General features: G+C 39.4%; 1 pseudogene; it reads left to right on the top strand.

The window, feature by feature from the left end:
• Positions 1-9,472: 9,472 nt before the first annotated feature.
• On the top strand, positions 9,473-10,544 carry LOC106986257 (olfactory receptor 7A17-like; annotated as a pseudogene).
• Positions 10,545-12,581: the final 2,037 nt, after the last annotated feature.

Here is a 12,581-nt window from a genome sequence, read left to right as displayed (position 1 = left end):
GCATTAGACATTGTTCCTTCTTTCAAGGGGCTTGTAGTTTAAAAAGGGGAAACAAATAAAAAAAATCCTGATAGGGCACTGAAGTAGATCCAAAAGTACTCGACTCTTTCTGGGGAGGTGAGTGAAGTCTTCACAGACAAGCTTGTATTTTTAATTTTTACCAGGCAGAAGTGGGATTCTTCCAGTGGAGAAAGGGAACGAGGTGGTTGGGAAACAAATGTGGGGATTAATGCAACTGTAAAGTATGCTTAGGAAGTTACTCATAGTTCTTTTGTTTTAAATTTATTTATTTAAATTCAAATTAGGGGCGCCTGGATGCCTCAATCGATTAAGCGCCCGATTTTGGCCCAGATCATGACCTCCTGGTTCGTGGGTTTGAGCCCTGAGACAGGCTCTTCTCTGACAGCTCAGAGCCTGGAGCCTGCTTCAGATACTGTGTCTCCCTCTCTCTCTTCCCCACCCCACTCACGCTCTGTCTGTCTCTCTCTCAAAAATGAATAAACATTAATAAAAATAAAAAAAAGGCATTCAAGTTAATTAATATGCAGTGTAGTATTGGTTTTGGGAGTAGAACCCAGTGATTCATCACTTCCATATAACACCCAGTGCTCATCCCAAGTGCCCTCCTTTAATGCCCATTGCCCATTTAGCACATACCCCACCGACCTCCCCAATACCCGACCAATAATGAGGGCAGAGGGCAAAGAGTGAAACATGAGGTGGGCCAGCTAAATAGCAGCCGGATGACAGAGACCTTACAATCCTGTCATGGATTAACACTTCATTCTGAAATCAGTGGAGTCAATGCAGAGCTTACAGTAGGTTATGTTCACAATTGGGCTCATTGTGTGGAAAGATCACCCAGGTCAATGTGAGAGACAGAGTATTGCTGATTGTCAATGTCATACAGAGATAATGAATAAAAATAGCACAATGGAGGTAGAGATGGGAGGTGGGGAATGAATATGTCAGTAACTGAAACAGTGTATCCAAAAGTTCACTGATTAATGCTAGGCATACATGAATATTTTTATTCATTATTTTATTTAATTCTTTCATAACTATGAAGTTGAGGTTCTTATTCTGATTTTATGGGGAAAGAATATGAGACTTACAAGAGGCATATAATGGAGACTGGAGTCAAGCTCAGATCTTGCTGTCTCTAAGGTGTTTGCATTTCACTAATTTTAATTTTTAACAGACTTTATTTTATAAACAGTTTTAAACTCACAGAGATATTGTGAAGATAGTGTACATAAACTCCACACCCAGTTTTCCTTATTTATATCTCCCATCCAGGAGAACACATTGCATTTAGTTATCCCTTCTCTTTTTAAAAAAGGTTTTTTCTTTTTAATATGAAATTTATTGTCAAATTGGTTTCCATACAACACCCAGTGCTCATTCCAACAGGTGCCCTCCTCAATGCCCATCACCTACCACCCCCCCCTCCCACCCCCCACCCCCCCATCAACCTTCAGTTTTTTCTCAGTTTTTAAGAGTCTCTTATGTTTTGGCTCTCTCCCTCTCTAGCCTTTTTTTTTTCTTCCCCTCCCCCTTGGTCTTCTGTTAAGTTTCTCAGGATCCACATAAGAGTGAAAACATACAGTATTTGTCTTTCTCTGTAAAACTTATTTCACTTAGCATAACACTCTCTGTTCCATCCGTGTTGCTACAAAAGTCCGTATTTCATTCTTTCTCATTGCCAGGTAGGATTCCATTGTGTATATATAAACCACATCTTCTTTATCCATTCATCGGTTGATGGACATTTAGGCTCTTTCCATAATTTGGCTATTGTTGAAAGTGCTGCTTTAAACATTGGGGTACAAGTGCCCCTATGCATCAGCACTCCTGTATCCCTTGGGTAAATTCCTAGCAGTGCTATTGCTGGGTCATAAGGTAGATCTATTTTTAATTTTTTGAGGAACCTCCACACCGTTTTCCAGAGCGGCTGCACCAGTTTGCATTCCTACCAACAGTGCAAGAGGGTTCCCGTTTCTCCACATCCTCTCTAGCATCTAGAGTCTCCTGGTTGTTCATTTTAGCCACTCTGACTGGCATGAGGTGGTATCTGAGTGTGGTTTTGATTTATATTTCCCTGATGAGGAGCGACGTTGAGCATCTTTTCATGTGCCTGTTGGCCATCTGGATGTCTTCTTTAGAGAAGTGTCTATTCATGTTTTCTTCCCCTTTCTTCACTGGCTTATTTGTTTTTTGGGTGTGGAGTTTGGTGAGTTCTTTATAGATTTTGGATACTAGCTCTTTGTCCAATATGTCATTTGCAAATATCATTTCCCATTCCGTTGGTTGCCTTTTAGTTTTGTTGATTGTTTCCTTTGCAGTGCAGAAGCTTAAAAAAGGTTTTTAATGTTTATTTGTGTTTTGAGAGAAAGAAACAAAGTGTGAGTGGGAGAGGGGCAGAGAGAGAGGGAGACATAGAATCTGAAGCAGGCTCCAGGCTCAGAGCTGTCAGCACAGAGCCCGACACAGGGCTCGAACACAAACCGTGAGATCATGATCTGAGCCAAAGCTGAACGCTTAACCGACTGATCCACCCAGGTGCCCCTGGTTATCCCTTCTTGGCTCCTCTTAGCTATGACAGTTTCTCAGACTTCCCTTGTTTTAATAAACTTAAATTCTGAGGAGTACTGGTCAAGTATTTTGTGAAATGTCCTTGATTTGGATTCGTCTGATGCTTTTCTCATGATTTAACAGCATCTATGGATTTTGGAGAGGAAGACTACATATCAAGAGTGCATAATACTAACATAAGGTATTGCTGTTCACTGTGGCATTGATTACCTGGCTGCTTTTCAGGTTTCCTTACTTAAAATTTTCTCTCCTCCCCCCCCCCCCCACGCCCCCAACTGGGCTCTTTGTAAGGAAGTTACCATGTACAGCTCACACTTCAGGAATGGGGAATTATGTTCCACCTTTTTGAGAGTGGAATATTTAAATAACTTATTGAATCTCTTTTGCATAAGAGATTTGTCTTTATGTTGTTTGTTTATAATTTGTTTACTTATAATATGGATTTATGGCTATTGATTTTACATGTTGAGTTATAACCCAATACCACTTCATGATGTTGCTCAAATTGTTCCCGCTTTGGGCACTGGGAGTTCTTTCGGGTAGCTTCCATGTCCTTTGCTATGTCCCCACCATGGTGGGCTTTTTGAGTACCTTCTTTCTGGCACCACAAGACACTCCAGGCTCATCAGGTGTATTGTCCGGTCCAGCCCTAGAATTCATTATTTTTCCAAGGAGCTCAGGTTTCTTCTACAGGTGAATGGTGTTAGACATCAAGATCCAAACTCTTGGTTTGCTCATTTCTACTAGGATCTTTAGGCCCTTTCGGTTGACAAGCAAGGAAACATGTGTGTTTACTAATCTGTGTATGTACCTGTCTATATAACCTGTGTATATGTGTCAGACTCCAATCCACGACCATATCCTGCCCTTGCTTATCTGTAAACCTTACTGCAACAGTCAGAATCCTGGTTTCCCCATCTGTCATCCATTTACTTGATCGCTCTCCTCTGGTATACATATATAGACGTGCCATCATTGCTAATCTGTACAATGGTGGAAGATAACTTTATCAACCTGAGTACACTGTGTAATTATGTACTGTTCTTTCCCTTTAATTTTATAGACACCACTTATTTCCAGTTTACTTAGTTTATGACCATTTCCCTCATCCCATTCAGTGAGGTTGTTTCATACATTTGTAATATAAGTTTTTTTTTTTTTTCACATTCTGCATTCCATCCAGGGATTCTCTTGACTTTCTTTCCTAACTGATGTCTTTGTTTGGATACACGAAGGTTTAATTGTAAAAGTGATGTAAAGTTTCAATGGGTTTTGACAAATACATGATATCAAGTACTCACAATTGTACACAAACATTCTATGGAATAGTTTTGGTACTTGGAAAAATTCACTGGGTTTCACCTATACAACTCTTCCTTCCCTCCTACAAACTCTTGGCAACCATTGATCATTTTTTTTCTGTATAGCTTTTATTTTTCCAGAATGTCATATAACTGAAATTATACTGTATGTAGGCTTTCAGTCTGGCTTCTTTCATTCAGAAACAAGCACTTAAGATTTATCCGGCCTTTTTGTGGCTCAGTGAATAATTTCTTTTTATCACTGAATAATATTCTGTTGTATAGATGTACCATAGTGTGTTTATATATTTACTTATTGAAGGACATCTTGGTTGCCCCCAGATTTTGGAGATTATGAATAAAGCTGCTATAAACATTTGCACACAGGCTATTGTGTGGATGTGTTTTCAGATTCGTTGGGTTTATATCTAGTAGTGCAACTATTGGATTGTATGTTAAGGTTATGTTTAATTTTGTAAGAACCTGCCAGACTGTCTTCCAGAGTGGCTGTGCCATTTTGTACTCTCACTAGCAATGAATGAGAGCTTGTATGGCTCCATATTTGTATATTTTGGATGAAAGTCTTTTATCAGATAAATGTTCTGCAAATATTTTCTCCCAGGCTGTGGGTTATTTTGCTTCTCTTGACAGTTCCTTTTGCAAGTGGAAGTTTTTAATTTTAATAAAGTCCAACTTAGTTTTTTCTTTCGTGGATTATTTTTTTTGGTGTTGTATCTAAAAACTCATTACCAAACACAAGCCCTAGATTTTCTCCAATATTTTCTTCTAAAACTTTTATAGTTTTGCATTTTAAATATATGATACAATTTGAGTTAGTTTTGTGAAAGCTGTAAGTTTGCGTCTAGGTTCATGTTGTTTGCACATATATGTCTGATTGTTCTAGCTTCACTTGTTGAAAATACTATTGAATATTGAATTTTCTTTGCTTCTTTGTCATAGATCAGCTCCTCTATTTGTGTGGGTCTATTTCTGGATTTTTAACCCTGTTCCATTAATCCATGTGTTCATTCTTTTGCAAACACAGTATTGTCTGGATCACCATAGGTTTACAGTAAGTACTGAAATTAGGGTATGTGAGTTCTCCAACTTTTCCCCTTCATTATTGTGTTACTACTGTAGGTCTTTTTCTTTACCATATGAACTTTAGAATTGGTTTGTTGATATCTCCAAAATAGCTTGCTGGCATTTTGACTGTGATTGCATTGAATGTACAGGTCAAGTTGGGAAGATTGATATCTTACAATGTTGCTGCTCCATGATTATAGGACATGTGTCCATCTATGTGGATCTTCTGTGATTTCTTTCATTTTTTAAATAGTTTTTCACATTTAGGTTCTACACCTCTCTTGTTTAATTTATATCTCAGCATTTCATTTTTGAGGGTGCTATTGCAAATGGTGTATTTTTAAATTTCAAATCCCAATTGCTCATTTTTGGTGTGTAGGAAGGTAATTAACTTTTACATGTTTATCCTGTTTCTTGCAATCTTGCTATAGTCACTTACTAGTTCCTGGGGTTTTCTTGTTGGTTCTTTGGGATTTTCCTCATAGATGATCATGTCAGCTGTGAGCAAAGACAGTTATTTCTTCCTTCTCAGTCTGTATACCTTTACTTGCTTTTCTTTTTTTTAAAGTTTTATTTATTTTCAAGTTTTTATTTAAATTCCAGTTAGTTTAACATACAATGTAATATTAGTTTCAAGAGTAGAATTTAGTGATTCAGCCCTTCCATACAACACCTGGGACTCACCACAAGTGAACTCCTTAATCCCCACCAGCTAGTTCACTCATTCGTCACCCACCTTCCCTCTGGCAGCCATCAGTTTGTTCTCTATAGTTAAGAGTATGTTTCTTGGTTTGCCTCTCCCCTTCCGCCCCCCACTTTTGCTCGTTTGTTTAGTTTCTCAAATTCTACATATGAGTGAGATCATATGGTATTTGTCTTTCTTTGACTGACTTTGTTTAGCATAAGCAACAGCATGGATGGAGCTAGAGTATTATTCTATGAATACATTAAATTTTTTTTAATGTTTATTTATTATTGAGAGACAGAGAGAGACAGAGCATGAGCATGGGAGGGGCAGATAGAGGGGAGACACAGAATCTGAAGCAGGCTCTGAGCTGTCTGCACAGAGCCCGACGTGGGGCTCAAACCCACACACCATGAGATCATGACCTGAGCTGAAGTCGACACTTAACCAACTGAGCCACCCAGGCGCCCCAGCTCTGAATACATTTTTAAGTACAAAATAGTGTATTGTTAACTCTAGGCACAGATGGCTTTCAAATATTGAACCAATCTTGCATATCTGGAATAAATTTCATTTGGTCTTCATGTCATATCATTTCTTTACACTGTTGATTTTGCTTTACTAATATTTTGTTAAGGATTTTGCATCTATTTTCATGAGAGATATTGGCCTGTAATGTTCCTGTCTTGTAATGTCTTTAGTTCCAATGTTAGTTAATGCCGGCTTTACCAAATGAGTTAGGAAGTACTCTGACTGCTTCTATTTTCTGGAAGTATTATGGAGGATTGGTATAACTTCTTCCTTAAAGGTTTGCTAGAATTTACTAGCATTTCAGTAATAGTTTTTAAAACAATCAAAATAGTTTGGTTTCACATACCAAAACATTTACTTTCCCAACTCATTGGACTTTGAAAAAAATCCCTGAAAATATTTTGGTTGAATTCTGTCAATTTTACTATTTGTATTTTCAATTTTTTATTGATCTTTATTTGTAAGTTATTATGATACTGTGAAGATATGAATCCTTTGGGGGCCATAAAGATCAAAAATATTTATCTAGTTGAGTATTAAGAGTATTGTTATTTTTTTCTGGACACTCTGGGGGCTCTAACTTGGATGCGTAGTATTTTACTGGTACCTAGAGAAGTTGATTCCCCCTTTATGCCCTCTCTCCATTGAATGCAGCCTTTTCTTTCCTTCCCTCCTTTTGTCGACTTCATTCTTCGGATCTTTGACTTTGTAGGATGCTTGACTACAAAACTCAATTCTCTGAAGAAAGCGCTCTCCTTTCTGTTTCTAAGTGATAACAGGAATGCTCCTATACTGGGGGCTTTGCCCTGAATATTTCTCTGTTCTACATGCTCTTCTCATAGATAAATCCTGCACTTCATCCCAATGACCAGGTTTTTTCCCCTCAAAGGTCTCTAATTAGAAGTGAGAATACAAGGGGCACCTGGGTGGCTCGGTGGATGAAGCATGTGACTCTTGATTTCAGCTCAGGTCGTGATCTCACGGTTAGTGAGTTCAAGCCCCACATCAGGCTCTGTGCTGTCAGCACAGAGCTTAGGATTCTCTCTCTCTCTCCCTCTCTCCCTGCCCCTCCCCTGCTTGTACACACTCTCTCTCTGAAAATAAATAAATAAAAACTAAAAAAAAGAAAGGAGTGAGTATAGAAGATTTTTTTCTCCACTCTGCAATCTCATCATTCTGTATTAGTTTACTTAATAATAACCTCCACATGAAATGTCATTTACTTATTTACTGATATTCTATTTCCTCCAGCCACATACATATCCTAGAATAAAACTAGTTAGGGGCAAAGATTTTATTTTTTTGTATTATGCTAAACTAAACAAGTCAACCAGAGAAAGACAAATATCATATGATTTCACTCATATGTGGAATTTAAGGGGCAAAAATTCTTAAAAATTAATTTTACTGTTGATTCCCAGTGCTTCCAACAACAATAAGCACAAAATAATTGGTCAAAACTAGTTGTCGATGGACAAAGGAAAGTCTCAGGCGATTTGCAGAGGAGAATAATGCCTGGGAAAAATGTTTGGATTAAGGGCAGGAGTGGCTAATAAGTTTCGGCATCAAAGAGAAGAGAGAGCATTTGGGATTCCTCGAAATCCCAAATCCCCAAATAAAAAGGAACTAGATTTGTGGCTAATATACAGAAATTAGCCAACTAAAGGTGTGTAAAATAAAATCATAGCATTTGTTTATTTTTAAGCTTTGAAAAATGAAGACTTTTTTTTCAGAGCAGTTTTAGGTTCAGAGCAAAATTGAGGGGAAGGTACACTTTCCCTATATTCCCTTCTTTCACGAGGCATAGCTACCCTCATTATCAACACCGCCCACAAGAGTGGTGCGTTTCTTACAGTCGGTGAACCTACACCCTCACATCTTTAGCCAGCCAAGGTCCACAGTTCATATTACAGTTTACTCTTGGTGTTGTACATTCTATGGGTTTGAGAAACTGTACGATGACCGTGTAGTGTGAGCCCCGACGGTTGGTTTTTCCTTTTGTGTAACGCCAGTGCCTGACTTCAGTTCCTTTCTTTTTTTTAATTGAAGCAGAATGAACACACAATGTTCCGTTAGTTTCTGTTGTACAACATGTTGATTTACCGATGTTTGACATTGCTCAATACTCACCACGGTAAGTGTAGTCCCTATCGGTCACCGTGCAGTGTTATTGCAACAGACTGTTGCTGAGGCAGCCACTTCAAGCATGGCTATTTCAGAAACAAAACCCACATTGCCAGCCCTGTAATTAAATAAAGAACCAGGGTGCCCCATTCTGATATATATTTTTTAATATTTTTTCATGTGTATTCATTTTTGAGAGACAGAGAGACAGAGCGCAAGCAGGGGAGGGACAGAGAGAGAGGGAGACACAGAATCCGAAGCAGGCTCCAGGCTCCGAGCTGTCAGCCCCGAGCCCGACGTGGGGCTCAAACTCATGAACCGCGAGATCATGACCTGAGCTGAAGCCAGACGCTTAACTGACTGAGCCACCCAGGCGCCCCATATTTTTTTTGTTTTGTTGTAGGGATCTGGTTGATTTAGAAACGGACTTTTCTCTCCTTTTTCTCTTTTGTGCTTTAATTCCTGCTCTTAAGTTTTAAATTTACAAATAAAGAGTGAACCAGTGAAACTCTAGTCCCTCACCCCAGTAAAAGCGGACCTCAAGGTCCATGTGCGCTCTCTGTCTCTCTGTGACTTCACTGTGTGGCCCTAGGAACTATGAGCAGTAATTTTTTTTTTTCAGAGTTTCCTGATGGTTATTGCAGAGGGTGTCTTGCAACCATCATAAGAATGACAAGGGCTGGTTCAGTCACAACGTTGGTAAATGATATGCTGAGACTGGCACAAAACAAACATGTATCCATATTTATAGTATCATATGGAGTATTTCACTGCCCTAAAAACCCTTTGTGCTCTGCCTCTTAACCCCTCTCACTCCCACTGCACCCTTTGGCCACGTTGATATCTGTTATTCCTTTTCCGTAGTTTGGCCTTTTCTACAATTTCATGTTTTTGGAATCATACAGTGTGAAGCTTTTTCAGTTAAACTTCTTCCACTTAATAATATGCACTGAAGTTTCCTCTATGTCTTTTCATGGCTTGATGGTGTGTTTCTTCCAAGTACAGAATAACATTCCATTGTCTGGGTACATGACAGCTTATTTATCCATTCACCTACTTAAGGCCACCTTGGTTCCCTCTGTTACTTTCTTGACTACTGTTTGTGGCTAAATTTGAAAGGCTCTTCTTTCTATTTCTGCAGCTTATTTTCATGGAACAAGAAAACCAAACCTGAATTTCTGAATTTAGTCCCCTCCTGGGACTGTCAGATGAGCGGGGACTGCAGTCACTGCTCTTTTGGCTGTTCCTGTCCATGTACCTGGTCACCTTCACTGGGAACCTGCTCATGATCCTGACCATTATCACAGACTCCCGCCTCCACACACCCACGTACTTCTTCCTCTCCAACCTGTGCTTTTCAGACATCTGTTTCACCTCCACCACCATCCCAAAGATGCTGCTGAACATCCAGACGCAGAGCAAAGTGATCACCTATGAAGGCTGTCTCAGCCAGATGTACTTTTTCGTGCTTTTTGGAGTATTAGATAACATACTCTTGACAGTGATGGCCTATGACCGGTTTGTGGCCATCTGTCACCCACTGCACTACATGGTCATCATGAACCCCAAGTTCTGTGGCATCCTACTCCTGGGATCCTAGGTGTTGAGTGTTCTTGACTCTCCATTACATGACTTACTGATTTTGTGACTCTCCTTTTGCACAGAGCTGGAAATCCTTCACTTTTTCTGTGAACTTAAGCAGGTGATCCAACTTGCTTGCTCTGATACGTTCCTCAATGTCCTGGTGACCTATCTCACAAGTGGACTTCTGGGTGTTGTTCCAATCGCTGGTATCCTGTATTCTTACTCTAAGATTTTAGCCTCCATTTTGAGAATTTCATCAACGAGTGGCAAGTAGAAAGCATTTTCCACGTGTGGGTCTCACCTCTCAGTGGTCTCTTTGTTCTATGCTACAGGCCTTGGGGTGTATCTGAGTTCTGCTGCTGCACAAAACTCCAGGACAAGTGCCATAGCCTCAGTCATGTGCACGGTGGTGACGCCCATGCTGAACCCCTTCATCTATGGCCTGAGGAACAGAGACATCAAACAAGCCCTGAGAAAGCTCTTTGGCAGAGGGACATTCTCTGCATGTAGGATTCTTTGCTGTAAGATAAAGACTTGAGCAACAGGGCTCAAAACCCTGGAATATGTAGATCATGATGTTTGTATCAGTTCATAGAATGACAGTCTGCAGTTTATCTTTCCACAGTACTTGGGTTCTTTAACTTTTCATTCATAATCAGCAACTATTTCTTCTGCATTTCTTTATAAAATTTTAGATCTTTCATTAAATTCCATTGCGTGGATTTTCAGCAGCAAATAAATAATATAGGAAATTGAATACTTATAATGTGATAGAAAGACCCAGAGGAATAAATGTGGAATCTGTCCTCTCTGAGATGAAAGCAGCTATTCATTAGAGTATTCTGCTTTGGGGGAAAATCATTTAAGTTATCAGAGAGTATACACCAGTTTTTGAGGTTTATGTCAGTCTATCCTGGAAAGAGATCACATCTGCATCAGCAGAGGCCTGGAACCCCGTGTGATGACATTCACAATACTCCGCATTCACTATGCAGTATCTAATTTTCCCTTGCACAGTCCAAAACATCCATGAAGTGTGTAGGTAATAGAAATTACAACTCCTGGTTTTTCAGGCATCAATGGTATCACTCTTGGTGGTTATCCCAGGGATGCGTTGTGGCTTTTCTTTTAGTATTTTGGCAGGTAGCAGCAACACTGTCTGGCGATTTCCCTCAGCACCTCCTACTGTAATAGCCCTTTCACAGATCACAAAAGCAGTATGGATATTCTGCCTATTTCCAGCCAAATTTTTGTAGCAAGCATCTCAGAAATCAGGTACTAATAGCAGGATATGATTATGGACCTAACCCGCACTTTATGAGACAGAGTAAGACAAATGTCTCATCATCACCTGCTCCCGGAAGCCACCACTTTGGTTTGTAAAAGTTCACAGGTCCTTTTGCACACTAGTATTCAAATAAATGTTTAGGGAGCTCTCGCTCAAAAGCAAAGAGAAAACAAAAGAGGAGAAGTAAGAAGAGAGAAGAAAATAAGAAAAATCGGATAAAGAAGAGAGCTTGCTTGTAGCATTTGCCAATTTCCATGGTATAATTACCCTCATCTTGCCCAGTTTCAAGCTACCAATTTTAGTTCAGACCACAGTCCTCATGAACCATCATAAGCTGGCTAGCAATATCACTTCCAAGCTTTTGGGTTGGGTTTGGAGGAAAACGTAAAGCATTTGTTGTCATTTTAAAGTCTTCACTCTGGGGCAACTGGTTCCATCAATTGAGGATCTGAGTCAGTAAAGTGTCTCAGATCTGAGGATCAAGTAGACATTATGACTCTTCATTGTGATGATTGAGGTCAAGTTTTCTTCATGAGAACTGGAGGGCTTTTAAATTTTTAATTTTTTTTGACTACTCAAATTGGATGAATTCTTATTGAGCTGCCCATCATTTTTGTTTCATGAAGACACCATGATGAATTTGCCATTTACAGAAATCCCCGTAGCTTAACCAATTTGGATGAGAATGATTAGCTCTTACATGCACTATGAATACCATACCTTAGATGGTTTGGGACTGCTGACATGGCTTCTGGCAGTTCAGAAAGGGCTGAACACAGGAGAAGGGATTTTATATTCAGCATGTCCATGGTAAGTCTGTCATGCGGGGCAGAAGCTCTGTAGAGCTTGTCAAGGAAGACATTACAGCCCTCAGCAAGGTATTTCTCAATGACCTTACGAATTTTATGTTCTCTGAACCCTTATTTTGGGTACACTTTGTGGTTGACGTATTGAATCACACAAGATAAACCCATCACATCACCCTTGTCTCCCTGTACTTTGGATTCCTTCCTCGACATCATATTAACCTATTTATGGCACTGAAATTCTTTTAGAGCATGTCACTATTTTTTTTTCTCATGGTAAAATACATATAAAATTTATTATTTCAAACATTTTGAAATATATTTATGTGGCATTAAGTACTTTCTCACCATTGTGCAATCACCACCTCTATCCATCTCCAGAACTTTCTCATGGTCTCAGACCTAACCTTTGTCCCTATGAAATATTAACTCCCCATTGTCCCTCTACCCAGTCCTTGTCTTCCACCATCCTAAATTCTCTCTCTAAAGCTGAGTACTTTAGTACCTCATATAGATGTAATTGTATAATATCAGTCCTTTTGTGTCTGGCTACATTCACTTAGCATTGTGTTTGCACAGTT

Source organism: Acinonyx jubatus, chromosome A2 (genome assembly GCF_027475565.1).
Source record: "Acinonyx jubatus isolate Ajub_Pintada_27869175 chromosome A2, VMU_Ajub_asm_v1.0, whole genome shotgun sequence".
In the NCBI taxonomy this organism is placed as follows: domain Eukaryota; kingdom Metazoa; phylum Chordata; class Mammalia; order Carnivora; family Felidae; genus Acinonyx; species Acinonyx jubatus.
Note: the sequence above shows the minus strand (reverse complement) of the source record. Positions and strands in the feature narration are given on the sequence as shown.